Raw genomic sequence first — 14,147 nt, forward strand, 5'->3', positions numbered from 1 at the left:
CATGTGTGCACACTAGGTCACAGTGTAAAATATATTTGTCACTGTGTATCAAGTATAAGTAGGGAAAGACTGAGTTTTCTCATTTTAGTCTCATAACGATGCTCTAAAGTTGGCATTGTTACCCCATTTTACAGGTAAGAAAACTGAGATTCTAAAATGTTGAAAACCTACACAAGTTCACACAGCAAGAAAGCGACAGGACCAGGGTTCAACTTCCTCCACAGCAGTGTTTGCTCTCCTCTATAGCAACCATAACACAGCCAACTCTTTGCAGCAGAGAAAATGTAAACCCTGGAACTTTCACAGAGAGCCTGTGCTGGGAAGCCTCCGGGACCATCTGCTCCTCCAGAAGGCTTGAAACTGTTCTTTTCATGTTTGTCAGAAGAGTTTGGTAACAAAACCCATTTAATATCAAACTGGAAGACAGCAGAGTGCTCCTTAGTGTTACAGCACTGTTGATGTCACCTTAATTTATAACATGGCAAATGGTTAGGCAGATGGCATTTAATATATTCCCAGACATAAACATGAGGCTTAAGTTGTTTATGGTATGAGATCCTGGGCTTCCATAAACTCTGTAGGAGGTAAACCTGCCCCTTCCCCCCGCTGCATATGAGCGGTGTTAACCATTCGGAGACACAGGCGGGACACACAGAACTGGCCCAGCTTCGAGTGACTTAGGTGGCAGGCTCTCCAACTCATCCCTGGGTAGTACTGGCTGCAATGGAAATATTTCATGTTAGTCACTAATTGCAAAAGGCAAGGCAACTTTTATGTAATAGAAGGACCCTGATCTTAGAGTCTAGACACCTAGGGCCTGGGCCTCATCTCTGGACCTCACAAATCATGTGACTTTGTTTTTTAATTGGTAGATTTTACCTTTCGTTTTCTTTTTGAAACAAGGTCGCTCTATCGCCCAGGCTGGAGTGCAATGGTGCAATCACAGCTCACTGCAGCCTCAACCTCCTGGCCTCAAGCGACCCTTCCACTTCAGCTTCTCCAGTAACTGGGACTACAGGTGCACACCACCATGCCCAGCTAATTTTTATGTTTTTTTGTACAGACAGGGTTTTGCCAAGTTGCCCAGGTTGGTCTTGAACTCCTGGGCTCAAGGCATGCACCTGCCTTGGCTTCCTAAAGTGCTGGGATTACAGGCATGAGCCACTATATCCCGCAAGATTTTACCCTTTAAAACAGTTTTAGATTTACAGAAAATTGAGAAGATAGTCCAGGGCGTTTTTCTATTACCATGTACACACACACACATGCACACACACACACGTGCACACACACACATGCACACACACATACACACAGTTCTTTTATTACCATTTTATATTAGTGTGATATATTTGTTACAATTAATGAACAAGTATTAATACATCATTAACTAACATCCATAGTTTATTCTGATTTCTTTAGTTTTTACCGAATCTCCTTTTCCTGTTCCAGGATCCTACCCAAGATGCCATATTACATTTAGTCATCATGTCTCCTTAGATTCCTCTTGGCTGTGACAGTTTCTCAGACTTTCCTTGTTTTTGATGACCTCGACAGCTTTAAGATACACTGGTCAGATATATCGTACAATGTCTCTCTATTGGAATTTGTCTGATGTTCTTCTCACGATTGGATGAGGCTATGGCTTTTGAGAAAGAGGATTACAGAGGGAAAGTACCATTTTAATCAGATCATATCAAGGATACATCATACATCAAGGTGTTTTATCACAGTTGATGTTGACCTTGGTCACCTGGCGTAGGCAGTGTTAGTCACATTTCTCCACTGTTAAGTTATTTTCTCCTTTCCATACTCTGTAGAAGGAGCACACACTTAAGGCATGGGCAGTTATGTACTCCCTCCTTGAGGGTGGAGTATTTAAGTAATTTGTTTGGAATTCTGTCTCATGGGAGACTTGCCTCTTCTTCCACTTTTATTAGTTTACACAATTACTTATTTATATCAGTATGCACTCATGAATATTTATTTCATATTTTGGGTTATAACCTTATATTACCTTGTTTATTTTGTTGCTCAGATTGTTTCAGCTTTGACTACTGGGCTGTCTCTTTTGGTTTCTGTATGCCTTTGACATACCCTCATCGATATGGCATTATTGTTCTTAAAGACTTCCTTATTTTCTAGCACTATAAGATGTTCCTAGCTCATCTTGTTTATTTCACACCCCAGTCCTGCAATCAGACATTGTTTCAAGAAACTCTGGTTATTTTTATTGGAGAATAATATTAGGAACCAAGATCTGGCCAGTAAGTGCGTTTGTTGCTATTGAGCTATCTTTGAATCTAGACCCTCTTAGCTAATAGAGCAAAGAAATACTGTATATGTGTATAATACACATGTATATATGTATGCATATCTATAAATATTTCTATATGTTATCATCTCTATTTTGAGATAAATATCAGTTCTTACTGAGGTCTTTGACTCGGATTTTTAAACATATAGATCATTCTGGTCTCCTGCCCATACTTACATAAATCCCTATTACAACATTCAAGTATACACATACAGCATTGTCAAAATTATTAATCTAGTCCCCCATGGGAAACAGCTTTATCAATGGGAGTACAGTGCTTATGTGCAGTTCCTTCTGCCTTTAATCTTACAGATCCTACTCATTTCCAAAGTTACAGACAGTAACTTTACCCTTGTCCCCTCTAGTGATGTTATTTCAGACATTTGTACTACAGTTAGAGTCTCTTATCACAGATTGCATTTTTTCCTGGGATCCCCTGACCGCCTAAATATTTTTTCAAATATGTATACATGAAGGTTTACCCTTTGCACTGTAGAGTTCTATGGGTTTTGACAAAGGCATAATGTCAGGTGTCTTCCCTCACAGCATCACACAGAATAGTTTCACCACTCTGCTTGTGCTTCACCTGTTTATCCCTCTGTCTTCCCTCTCAAACTCCTAGCAATCATTGACCTTTTTACTTTCTCTATAATTTTTCCTTTTTCAGAATGTACTATAATTGGAATCAAATGGTATGTAATCTCTTCAAAGTGGCTTCTTTCACTAGACAATATGCATTTACATTTCCTCCATGTCTGTGTGTGTCTTGATAGCTCATTTCTTTTTATAACTGAATAATATTCCATAACATGGATGCTCCACAGTTGATTTGCCCATTGAAGTACATCTTAGTTTCTTGCAGTTTTTGGTGGTCGTGAATAAAGCATCTATAAACATTTGTGTGCATATTTTTGTGAGGACAAAAGTTTCTAATTCAATTGGATAAATATTAGGAGCACAATTGCTGGATCATATGGCAAGACTGTGCTTATCTTTGTGAGAAACTGCCAAACTGTGTTCTGCATTCTCATGGAAATGAAGGAGAAGTGTTTCTGTTGCTCCACATCCTTCCCAGAATTTGGTGTATTCAGTGTTTTGAATTTCAACATCCTAATTCTAGTAAGTGTTCCATAGTAGTATCACCGTTCATTTAAATTGCATCTCCCTAAAGATAAATGATGTTGAATAACTTTTCATATGCTTTTTTGCCATAAGCATACCTTCTTTGGAGAGGTGTCTGTTCAGATCTTTTACCCATTTTTAGATCGTGCTGTTTATTTCTTTTCCTGTTTAAAAGTTTAAACATTGTCTGTATATTTTGGACCAGGTACATGTTTCGCAAAGGTTTTCTGTTAATCTGTGGTTTGTCTTTTTTATTTTGATAACACTATCTTTTGCAAAGCAGAGGTTCTTAACTTTAATAAAGTCCAGCTTATCAATTTATCCTCTTATTGATTGTGCATTTAGTGCTATATTAAAAAATGAATTGCCAAAACTAAAGTCATCTAGATTTTCTCTTGTGTTACCTTCTTGAAGTGTTATAATGATTTTTTCCACAAGAAAATTCAGAAATGATAGAAGTTTCATAGTTTTGAGTTTTTCATTTAAGTCTATGATCCATTTTGAGTTAATTTTTGTAAAAGGTGTAAATTCTGTGCTTAAATTATTTCTTCTTTCCTTCCTCCCTTTGTTTCTTCCTTTCTTTCTCTTCCTTTTTTTTTTTGTATGGTTCCAAGTACCATTTGTTAAAAAGACTATCTTCTATCTTTTTTCCATTGAATTACTTTTGCTCTTTTGTCAAAGATCAGTTGACTATATCAGTGTGGGTTTATTTCTGGGATTTCTATTCTGTTCCATTAATTTATATGTCTATTCTTTTTCTAATACTATACTGTCTGGATTACCGTAGGTTTATTGTAAGTCCTCAAGTTGGGTAATGTCATTCCTCCAACTTTGTTTTTTTTGTTTGTTTGTTTGTTTGTTTTTTTTTTAAATTTTCAGCATTGTCTTGGCTATTTTGAGGCTTTTGTTTTTTTAATATAAACTTTAAAATCAATTTGTTCATATCTACAAAAGAGCATGCTGGAGTTTATATTGGGATTGTGTCGAATCTATAGATCAATTTGGAGACAATCGACAGATTTATAATATTGAGTTTTTTCATATGTAACTTTTTAGATCAGTTTTACTAAGGCATAATTGGCATATAATAAACTGTGCATATATAAATTGTGCAGTTTATGCATTTATGAATTTATTATATCATAATATAAATGTTGAGTCATGTATGCATTCCCAAAGCCACTACCACAATCAATATAATGAACAAATTAATCACCACCAAAAGTTTCTCCATGACTCTTTGTAGTCTCTCCCTTGTCACCCTCCTCCCCAGACATCCACTGATTTAATTTCTGTTACTATATATTAGTTTTTATTTCCTATAATTTGATGTAAATGGAGCCATACCACATGTAATCTTTTTGGTGTGATATGTTTTCATTCTATAATTATTATGAGATTCATAACTGTGGTAACATGCACCCACAGTTTATTCCTTTCTGTTGCAGAATAATACTAATTCGTGTAGATATACTACAATTTGTTTATTGATTCAACAGTTGATTGACATTGGATTGTTTCTAGCTTTTGGCTATTACAAATAAAGCTCATATGAATATTTGTGAACAAATCTTAGTATGGGCATATACTTTCATTTCTTTTTGGGTAAATTCCTGGAAGTAAAATGACTAGGTCATGTGGTAGGAACAAGTTCATCTTTTTAAGAAACTGCCAAATTGTTTTTCAAAGTGGTTACATTTCTATAAGCAGGACATGAGAGTTCCAGTTCCTCCACATTATCACCAACACTTAGCTTTTTAGCTAAGTGTTAACACTTTTTCATTTTACCCATTCTAATAGGTATGTAGAAATATCACAGTGTGTTTTTAATTTGCATGCCTGGTAATCTCTGAGTGCTGGATATTTTTGTATTCCTATTAATACTCTTGACTTTTGTTCTGAGATACAGTTGAGTAACTTAGAAACAGTTTGTTCATTTTGAAGCCAGCTTTTATTTCTATACCATTTGTTAGGTGGATCAGGAGCAGTACTTAGTTTAAGGCTAATTATTCCCAATTCCTGAGTCAATACCATTCCTGATTCCTGAGTATTCTACCCAATGTTTTGTGAATTATGAGTTTTTCCTCTCTGGGCTGTGGGAACAGGCACGGTGCCCAGCCCTGCGCAAGCACTCAGCATTCTTCCCTCTAATCCTCTAGTTGAATGGTTCTTTCCCCAGCCTTGCGTAGTTTCCTCACTTGCATGCACAAATCACTACTATGCTGAATATTCAGAGAGGACTCTCGGAAGAGCTCCAGGCTTTGCTGTGTTCAGTTCTCTCTTCTCTGTTACTAGTCTTGTGAACTCGAGCCTTCCTGAGTCCTGAGACCCTCAACTCCCTTTCTTAAACTCAAGGAATCTGCTAGGCTCTCCCTGAGTTTTATTTCTCCATGCCATGGCCTGGAAACCTCTCAAGGCAATAAGCTGGGGCAATTGTAAGCCCATTTGGTTTGGTGTTTTCTTTCTCAGGGATCACTGTCTTTCTTTTTATTTTTCTTTTCTTTTTTTTTTTTTTTTCTGAGACAGAGTCTCGCCCTGTCAACCAGGCTGTAGTGCAGTGGTGTGATCTCGGCTCACTGCAACCTTCACCTCCTGGATTCAAGTAATTTTCATGCCTCAGCCTCCCGAGTATCTGGGACTGCAGGTGTAAGCCACCACACCTGGCTAATTTTTGTATTTTTAGTAGAGACAGGGTTTCACCTTGTTGGCCAGGCTGGTCTGGAGCTCCTGGCCTCAAATGATCTGTCTACCTTGGCCTCCCAAAGTGCTAGGATTACAGGCATGAGCTACGGTGCCCAGCCAACTGTCTTTTATTTTATTATGTCCAATGTCTTGAAAACCATTGTTTCATATATTTTGTCTGTTTATTTTGATTGTTCAAGCAGGAGGGTAAATCTGCTACATTATCCATCTTGGCCAGAAATGTAAACTGCCTGTTTACCATGTGAATTTAAGCAATATTAATGACACAATGGTTACTATTGAAAGGTTATTTACCCTGCTAACCTATATTGTGCTTCTTTTCTGGTCTTCTGCTTCTTTTTCTGAAAAAGGATGTCACAATTCCTGCTCAGTCCCTCATGGATATGGTAAGGATTAGTTGGTAATAGGTAAGAAGCCATTTTTTTGAACACCATGGTGATGGTGGCAGTGGTGAATGTCAAAGCTCCCTTTATCAATACAATATATTTCTTATATTCAAAACCCCAAGTTCTCAAAAGTGTAGTAGGTGAAATCACTTGGGAATTGTGTTGGAAATATGGTTTACTGAGCCCTGACACATGAGACACAAAGTTCAGTTTTTCAGTCCTTCTTTTTATTCAAGAATCCCAGACATTTCTAATGCCCAAGGGTTAAGGGTTACACTTTGAGAAATTCTACACTAGGCCACTCCTTTTGAAGCAGAATACTTTCCCACACTAACCAGTTCATTTTTGAGTCCTGGAGACAGGGGAGGATATGTTTCCATGGCCAATGAGGAGCATGAGAGCGAAAGTTTCTGTTGCTCCACAGCTCCAGAAAGTTAAACCCAACTCCAGTAAACAAGATATGCATCTGTAGGAGAGGAAAAACAAAAGGAGGAGAAAGGAGGCTCCCCTTGCCTCTCACCTGACCAACAGAAGTAACACACGCTGAAGTTGCTAATCCATGGCAACTCCTTCCTTCCTCCACAGTGAGTGCTGTGATTTAGGTGAGACTGATCTTCTCTAAGATCTTGAAGTGGACCCTGGATGGTCTACACCAGCCAGAGGCACATCACCCTCTTGCACTGTGATTGGTTCATGAATGGACCTGTCCTCTAAAATGGTGAGGTCAGAATGAAGCTCAGAGCTTTGTTAGATGCTTGTGGGAAGCAAAGGTGTCTCACTTTATGGTGGAGCATCTAGCTACAGCTCCTGCTGATGGACACGTGCAACCACAAGGGAAACAGATGTTGTGGTTAACACACAAGGAAGGGCAAAGGTGAGACAGGTGTGGAGAAATGGAGGCAGATCCCTGATAAAACTATGGCTGAAGTGTAATACTATCTTGCTTTTTCTCTAAGTGAACCAATACATTTATTTTATTATCAGTTTGATTTGGGTTTTCAGTGATAGGTACATTAAAGCCTCCTGATGCTTAAAAAGCCAATAACTAAGGTATCAATGACTGGGGCAGTGCAACTCACCCCATGTTCATTAACGAATTTATTTGTTCCAACCCATTTCCAAGAAGAATTGTGGGATGTTAAGAGTGAGTGTCTTTGGGAGACTGAGGTGGGTGGATCACTTGAGATCAGGAGTTCGAGACTAGCCTGGTCAACATGGTAAAACACCGTCTCTACCAAAAATACATAAACTAGCTGGGCATGGTGGCAGATACGTGTAATTCCAGCTACTCAGGAGGCTGAGGCAGGAGAATTGCTTGAACCCTGGAGGTGAAGGTTGCAGTGAGCCTAGATCTCGCCACTGCACTCCAGCCTGGGTGACAGAGTGAATATTTCAGAAAAACAAGTCTGAAGATTTTATATCAAATCCACCTTTATCAAATGCTACCTGTGGCTGTACTGCACTCTTTCCCTCCTCAACCTCCCCAAATCCCTTTCATCCCACTGCAACTTGTGCCAAGTTCAACTTACTGCATCCATAATTTGAGGGATTGCCAAAGTGCAGTATACACAGATACTGAAGAGTAAGCAAGTGGATTTCAGATGGAACATTATGGTAGACTGACTTCAGACATGGCCTCCAATGATTCCTGCCTCCTGGTATTTACACACTTGGATAATCCCCTCTTTTTAAGTTTGGGTTGGGGCAATGTGACGTGTTTCCAATGTACTGGGATGTCACTTCCAAGATGCGGTTGGTTAGGGGACTAAGACATCGTCTAGTAAGTGTACCCTCTCTCACTCTCTCACTTGCTCAATTTCATGAAGCCAGCTGCCATGTTGTGAGCTGCTCTATGGAGAGGTCCATGTGGCAAGGAATGGAGGTGACCTCTGGTCAATGGCCAGTGAAGAACTGAATCTTGCCAACAATCACTGAGTGAGCTAGGTATCAGGTCCCCACCCACTCCAGCCTTGAGACAAGAGCTGCCCTGACTAACACCTCAATTGCAACCTTTGAGAGACCTTGAGTCAGAAGACTCAAGTAAGCCATGTCTGAATTCTTGACCCACAGAGATGGTGAGATAATACATGTTGTTGTTCTCAGTCATGAAGGTTTGGGGTAACTCATTACGCAGAAAATAGATAACTAATACTTACATAAAGAAAGAGTTTCATTCCAATAATCTCATAGTTATCATTATGTCTATTGGAAAAAAAATATAGCTTTAGTAAATATTTTGGGTTTGTCAATGTATTTAAGTTCCAAAAAAATGAGTTGCTGTGAAAATAAGAGAATAATAGTACAGTTGATGCAGACATGGCACGGTATTTCAAATACTATAAAAATTACTAAAGTTTGGGAACTTCTGCTTTAGGCAATGGCTTTGGATTTACCACTTCCAACAATTTGTCACCATTTAAGACCCTCACACTCTTCTTTCTTCTCCATCTCCATTTACCACTTTATTACTTGGCAGTTTAGTGTAGCTATCTTGAGTGAGTGCTGCTGGCATGGCAGAATGAACCTACTCTGAATTTTTGTTGAGATTTAGGACTGTTAGGACTGTTTCAGGTATTAAACAGGACACAAATTGAAGATATTTAATGTGTGGTTTTATGGGTTTAATATGTTAAGTGGGACATCAGGACTTGCTTTCATAAAACAATTAATTTGCATAATGTGCTATGTGTATAGGAATATAAAGGTTATAAAATGAAGCTGGGGCTTGGATGAATGTTCAAGATTCTGGGATGACCTGGGCCAGAAAGAAGAGTTAAAAGGATTAGAAAAGTCTAGAGAGATTTTGAAGGGGAGTCAATTTAACGCTCCATAAATGCACATTCTAAATAAGGCATTGCACCTACAGGTGGGAGTAAAAGGATCTACCATCCTGGTGTGCCTGGAAATGAAACACTTCCACAGACATGGGAATTTAAGGGCAAATACCAGTAAGGTCCCAGGCAAAGCAGGGCAGTCGGTCACCCTAGGTGGTGACCTGTTCTTCTGGAGATTTGAATCTATAGAAAGCCATGATTAAGCAAAAATTATGGGAGATGTTATGGTAGGCTGAATAATGACTTGTATATATCTCCACATTCTAATCCTCTGAACCTGTGAATGTTACCTTACATGGCAAACGTGACTTTTCAGATGTGATTTAGTTAAAGGTCTTTAGATTGGTAGATTATCCTGGATTATCTGGGTGGGCTCAATGTAATCAGAAGGATCATCAGGAGACGCAAAGTCAGAGGAGGAGAAGAACAGGTGATGATTAGAGTGATCCACTTTGAAAATGAAGAAGGGGACCATAAGCCAATGAGCAAAGGTGGCCCCTACAGGCTAAAATGGTTCCTTCCTCCAGAAGGACTCACACACTCTGACACCTTGACTTTAGCTCAGTGAGACTGATTTTGGACTTTCGACCTCCAGAACTGCAAAAGAATAAATATGTATTGTTTTAAGCCACTAAGTTTATGGTCATTTGTTATAGCAAAAATAGGAAATTAATATAGTGTACATCAATAAAAATGAGGGACAGGGTTCTATGAACTCTTATAATAAATGTTCCCCTAGCCTAGAAGAAGTAAGAATGAAAGGCATAGTAGTTAAGCACATCTTTCCAATGTGGGGAAATTATCACACCCTCAAAAATGCAAAGTAACCAATTTTGGTATGTGAAGAAAATGATATTTCCATTTTTTTCTTTATTTCATTTTTATTACTCTATTTCTGGGCATGCTATATAAAGTAGATAATATAGTTGTGCATGCATATGCTTTTAAAATAAATAAGTAGGTATAGATGGAAATGTATGTTCACACATTTTCTTCACAGTAAAACAGACAATAAAAAAGGTTTTTGTTTTATTGTTTTTTGTTTGTTTGTTTGTTTGTTCATTCTGGAAGGTCTCCAGCCCAGGCTGGAGTGCAGTGACACAATCACTAGCTCAAGGAACCTTTCCACCTCAGCCTCCCAAGTAGCTGGGAGGGACCACAGGCATGTGCCCCACCACACTGGGGTAATTTCAGAAGTTTGACGCTGACTAATCCCTGCAGTTAGACTTGGGTTGTGCCAGAGCCAACCTAATTATTGTCCATTGGACTTTGGTGACATTTTGGAACCTCTCCCATCCTCCACATTTCCATCTGTAAAACAGGATTTTAATAATAATATTCTAGATGATAAAGATGGGTGAGGGTAAAAATTGATCCTGAATGTCAGAGCCAAGACTAGCATTTGTGAGCTAAGGGAGGTGCTCCCTCACAGGGCCAAGAAAGTGCAGGGGCAGCCCCCAAGCGTGGGTGCCCGTGACACTCTGGGTGCCCCAGGAGCCTTCCTTGCCTCATCCTGCTGCGTGTGGAACCACTGACATACACCTGGCACACAGACATTTTATTACCAAACCAACATGGGGTCACTCGTCTGGCGCAGTAAAGCCAAATATTCACACTGAGGTTTGCAGCAGGAGAAAGGAGGGCATTTACTTGCAGGGCACCAAGCGAGGAGAATCAGGCAGCTCATGCTTAAGACCCAGGTCCCTCTCATCCCTTTGCAATGACTTGCAGGCAAAGGTTTCTAAAGGCAGGCAGGCAGAGGTTACAGGCAGTCTTAAGTCAATACATTAAGGGTCTACACTGATTTGGCCTAAAAAGGGGGAACACCTTAAACAGGGGCCCACACAGATCATGGGTGCATTCAGAGATTTTCTGATTTGTAATTGATTAAGGAGGCAAAGAGTTGTCTAAACATTTGGAATCAGCAGAAAAAGCATGTTAGCTCCAGGTCGTGGGCATGACCTCCTCCAGGCTCCCCAGGAAGAAATTTAGAACAAAAATCAGAGGTTAGAGCGCTGCCCTCAGTTCCCTCTTATCTGAAGCCTATGTGCCAGCAGATCCCTTTAGTGAGTGTCTGGGTTTCTGACAGACAACTCAGGGACATATGCTAAGATGTAATCTTTAGTTTTTACAGGGGAACCAAACATCCAGTGACTTCAACTTCCTTGGCTATTGTTTCAAGGCACTACCACCTTTTTGCTTACTAAATTGCTCTTTGAGTTCTCAGGGCTAGGTAGGTGCCTGGAATTTACCTTGAAGAAACTCAAGGTTTTCCTTTGTTTTTATGCTTGGGTGGGGAGAACCAACGGGGTCCAAAAGGATTTCCTGCTCCATCTCAATTTCTTAGTCCCTGGTGACTTGCCAGCTTTGACACTCACTCTCCTGGACTAGACTCAGGCTATAAAGTCTCAACCATGATGCCACCCCAGGAAGCCTCAGATGCTGAGCTTCTCACATTCCTGCTCCCAGCTCCCTGATGTTCCCAGAAGAGCTTGGGGTTGGCCTTTCTGGAGTAAAGTCTCAAATGCCACCAAGCCTCACACTTGAGGCCAGCTCTCCCCACATCAGGCACCCTCTTAAACATCTGTCTGTGGTGTGATTTATTCTATTTTAAAATGAGGTTTTCAAACAACTCACTCTCTTAATTTTAGCAGTTCAGCTCCTTTGTATGCTAACAATACCAAACATGCAAATGAGCTACCACTTTGCTTTCTAGCAAAAATGTTTCTGTGCAAACACTTGATTTTATAACGCACTTTGCAGCTTTCTCCTATAATTAGTTGTTAAATCTATATTTGACTTTGTCTAAATGGTTGCATTGCAAGGCTGTTTTTCTTGCCTCTCACTTTTGCTAGTTCATCGCACCCCTACCCATGTGTCTGCTTGAAGAGGGAGGGGTATGATTTCCTGACTACATTTTAGACACAAGACAAAAACCAGGAAACGGGGCTGAAGTCAGCCTCCAGTTATGCTCAGAGGCCCAAAGGCTGCAGGTTGGGTTCAGGTTTACTCCACTCATCTCCTTGAATCAGCAGACTATCTGAAAAACAGTCAGTGTATTCCTCCCACCATGAGGCCAAAGCAAGTCTCATGGCCATGCTCAGTATCAGCAGAATGGAAAAGTATATTGCTCCTAGGGCAGTGAGAGTTGGGAAAACAGTGAATATTTTTGAATAACAGTGGGATCTGTCACAGGAAACAAAAGACTCATGGAGGATAATCTTAGAATGAGAAGGGGTCATTCATTTATGCAGTAAATGTTTATTGAGGGCTTACTTTACACTGATCACTGAAGATGTATTAGTAATATAAGAGTTTAAACAAAAGAAGAAATAAACCCATATTTTCTTGTGCTTACAGTCTAGAGTAAAGAAGTCCTTAAAGTAAATGGGCATCCTGCAGTGATGCACACCTGTAGTCCCAGCTACTAGGGAAGCTGAGGTGGGAGAATCACTTGAGCCCAGGAGTTTGAGTGCAGCCCGGGCAATATGTTGAGGATTCATCTTCATTTAAAAACAAAAAAAAAGCCTTTGAGACCAACTCCAATTCCAGGCCCGCTAATCTCTTATAGATTGTGGGGCCTGCAGAATACTTCCATTTTGGAACCCTTATCAAGTAAAAGAATGTACAGGCATGACCACATCTTAGGCATAAAAATAATGTTTATTTAGAATAAGAAAAGAAATTATGGCAATACTAATTTTAAAAAGCTGACAATATTAATAAACTGCAATATCCAGAAAAATAAAATAATTTTTTAATTAATTAACTGCTTGATATAGCTCTACAGTGATTTTTTTTCTTACAATTTTGGCTGTCACACTCTTTGCTTCTTCCTATGATGATGGCTTTGTAGTATTTCCTAAAGAAAGAAGAGAAAGATAATTTAGTCTTTCCTCTAGTAGAGTTGATCAAAAGTCATAAAAATATGATACTTGGGATGCATAAAATATGCAATTTCACAGATAGATGTACTCACCGAAGGATACAGATTTGCATCCTTCACACACAATATTTCTGATAAGTTATATTTCATGGATTCTCATAAAAATTATGGTGGGTTTATAATTATACAGTCAAAAAATGCTACTTTACTGAGTATATTCTGACAGGAAAGAACTTCTATTTTGACTAAGAGTCAATGTGAACAGAAATTTCTGCTTATAATTGCACATATCTGATTAACATAGAATTTTTCATACCTTCGCTTCTGTCCTATCTCTCAAACTTCTTTTTTCTCTTCTACCCCTCAAATTCTGAAGCCGAGTACCCCAGGACACATTCCTGTTCCTACACAGTCTCTGTACTCACTCCTTCATATCATTATGCAGATGAGTTGGCCATGTGGGTAGGAGGAGTGTTCTTGAACCCACACTTACACAGAGGCAACTAGCAACAACTTACTGTCCGTAGACATTATGAGACAGGTAACTATGTTACCCGTGGAATTACCCTTGGAGGGTCTTGACTGCAAGTTGTCCAGGTTCTTGGAGTTTTGAACAAAGAATTGGACAAAATGCACAAAGCAAGGAAAGAACAAAACAACAAAAGCAGAGATTTATTGAAAACTAAAGTATGCTCCACAAGGTGGGAGCAGGCTTGAACAAACGTTCAGGTGCCCTGGTTACAGAATTCTCTGGGATTTAAATAGCTTCTAAAGGTTTCCCATTGGTTACTTGGTGTACACCTTATGTAAATGAAGTGGTGGCCCATGATCAGCCTGATTGGTTACAGAAAGAGATCAATCAGAGGCTGAAGTGAAGTTACAAAGTTACACCCTATGTG

This window comes from Nomascus leucogenys, chromosome 2 (genome assembly GCF_006542625.1).
Source record: "Nomascus leucogenys isolate Asia chromosome 2, Asia_NLE_v1, whole genome shotgun sequence".
Classification (NCBI taxonomy): Eukaryota; Metazoa; Chordata; class Mammalia; order Primates; family Hylobatidae; genus Nomascus; species Nomascus leucogenys.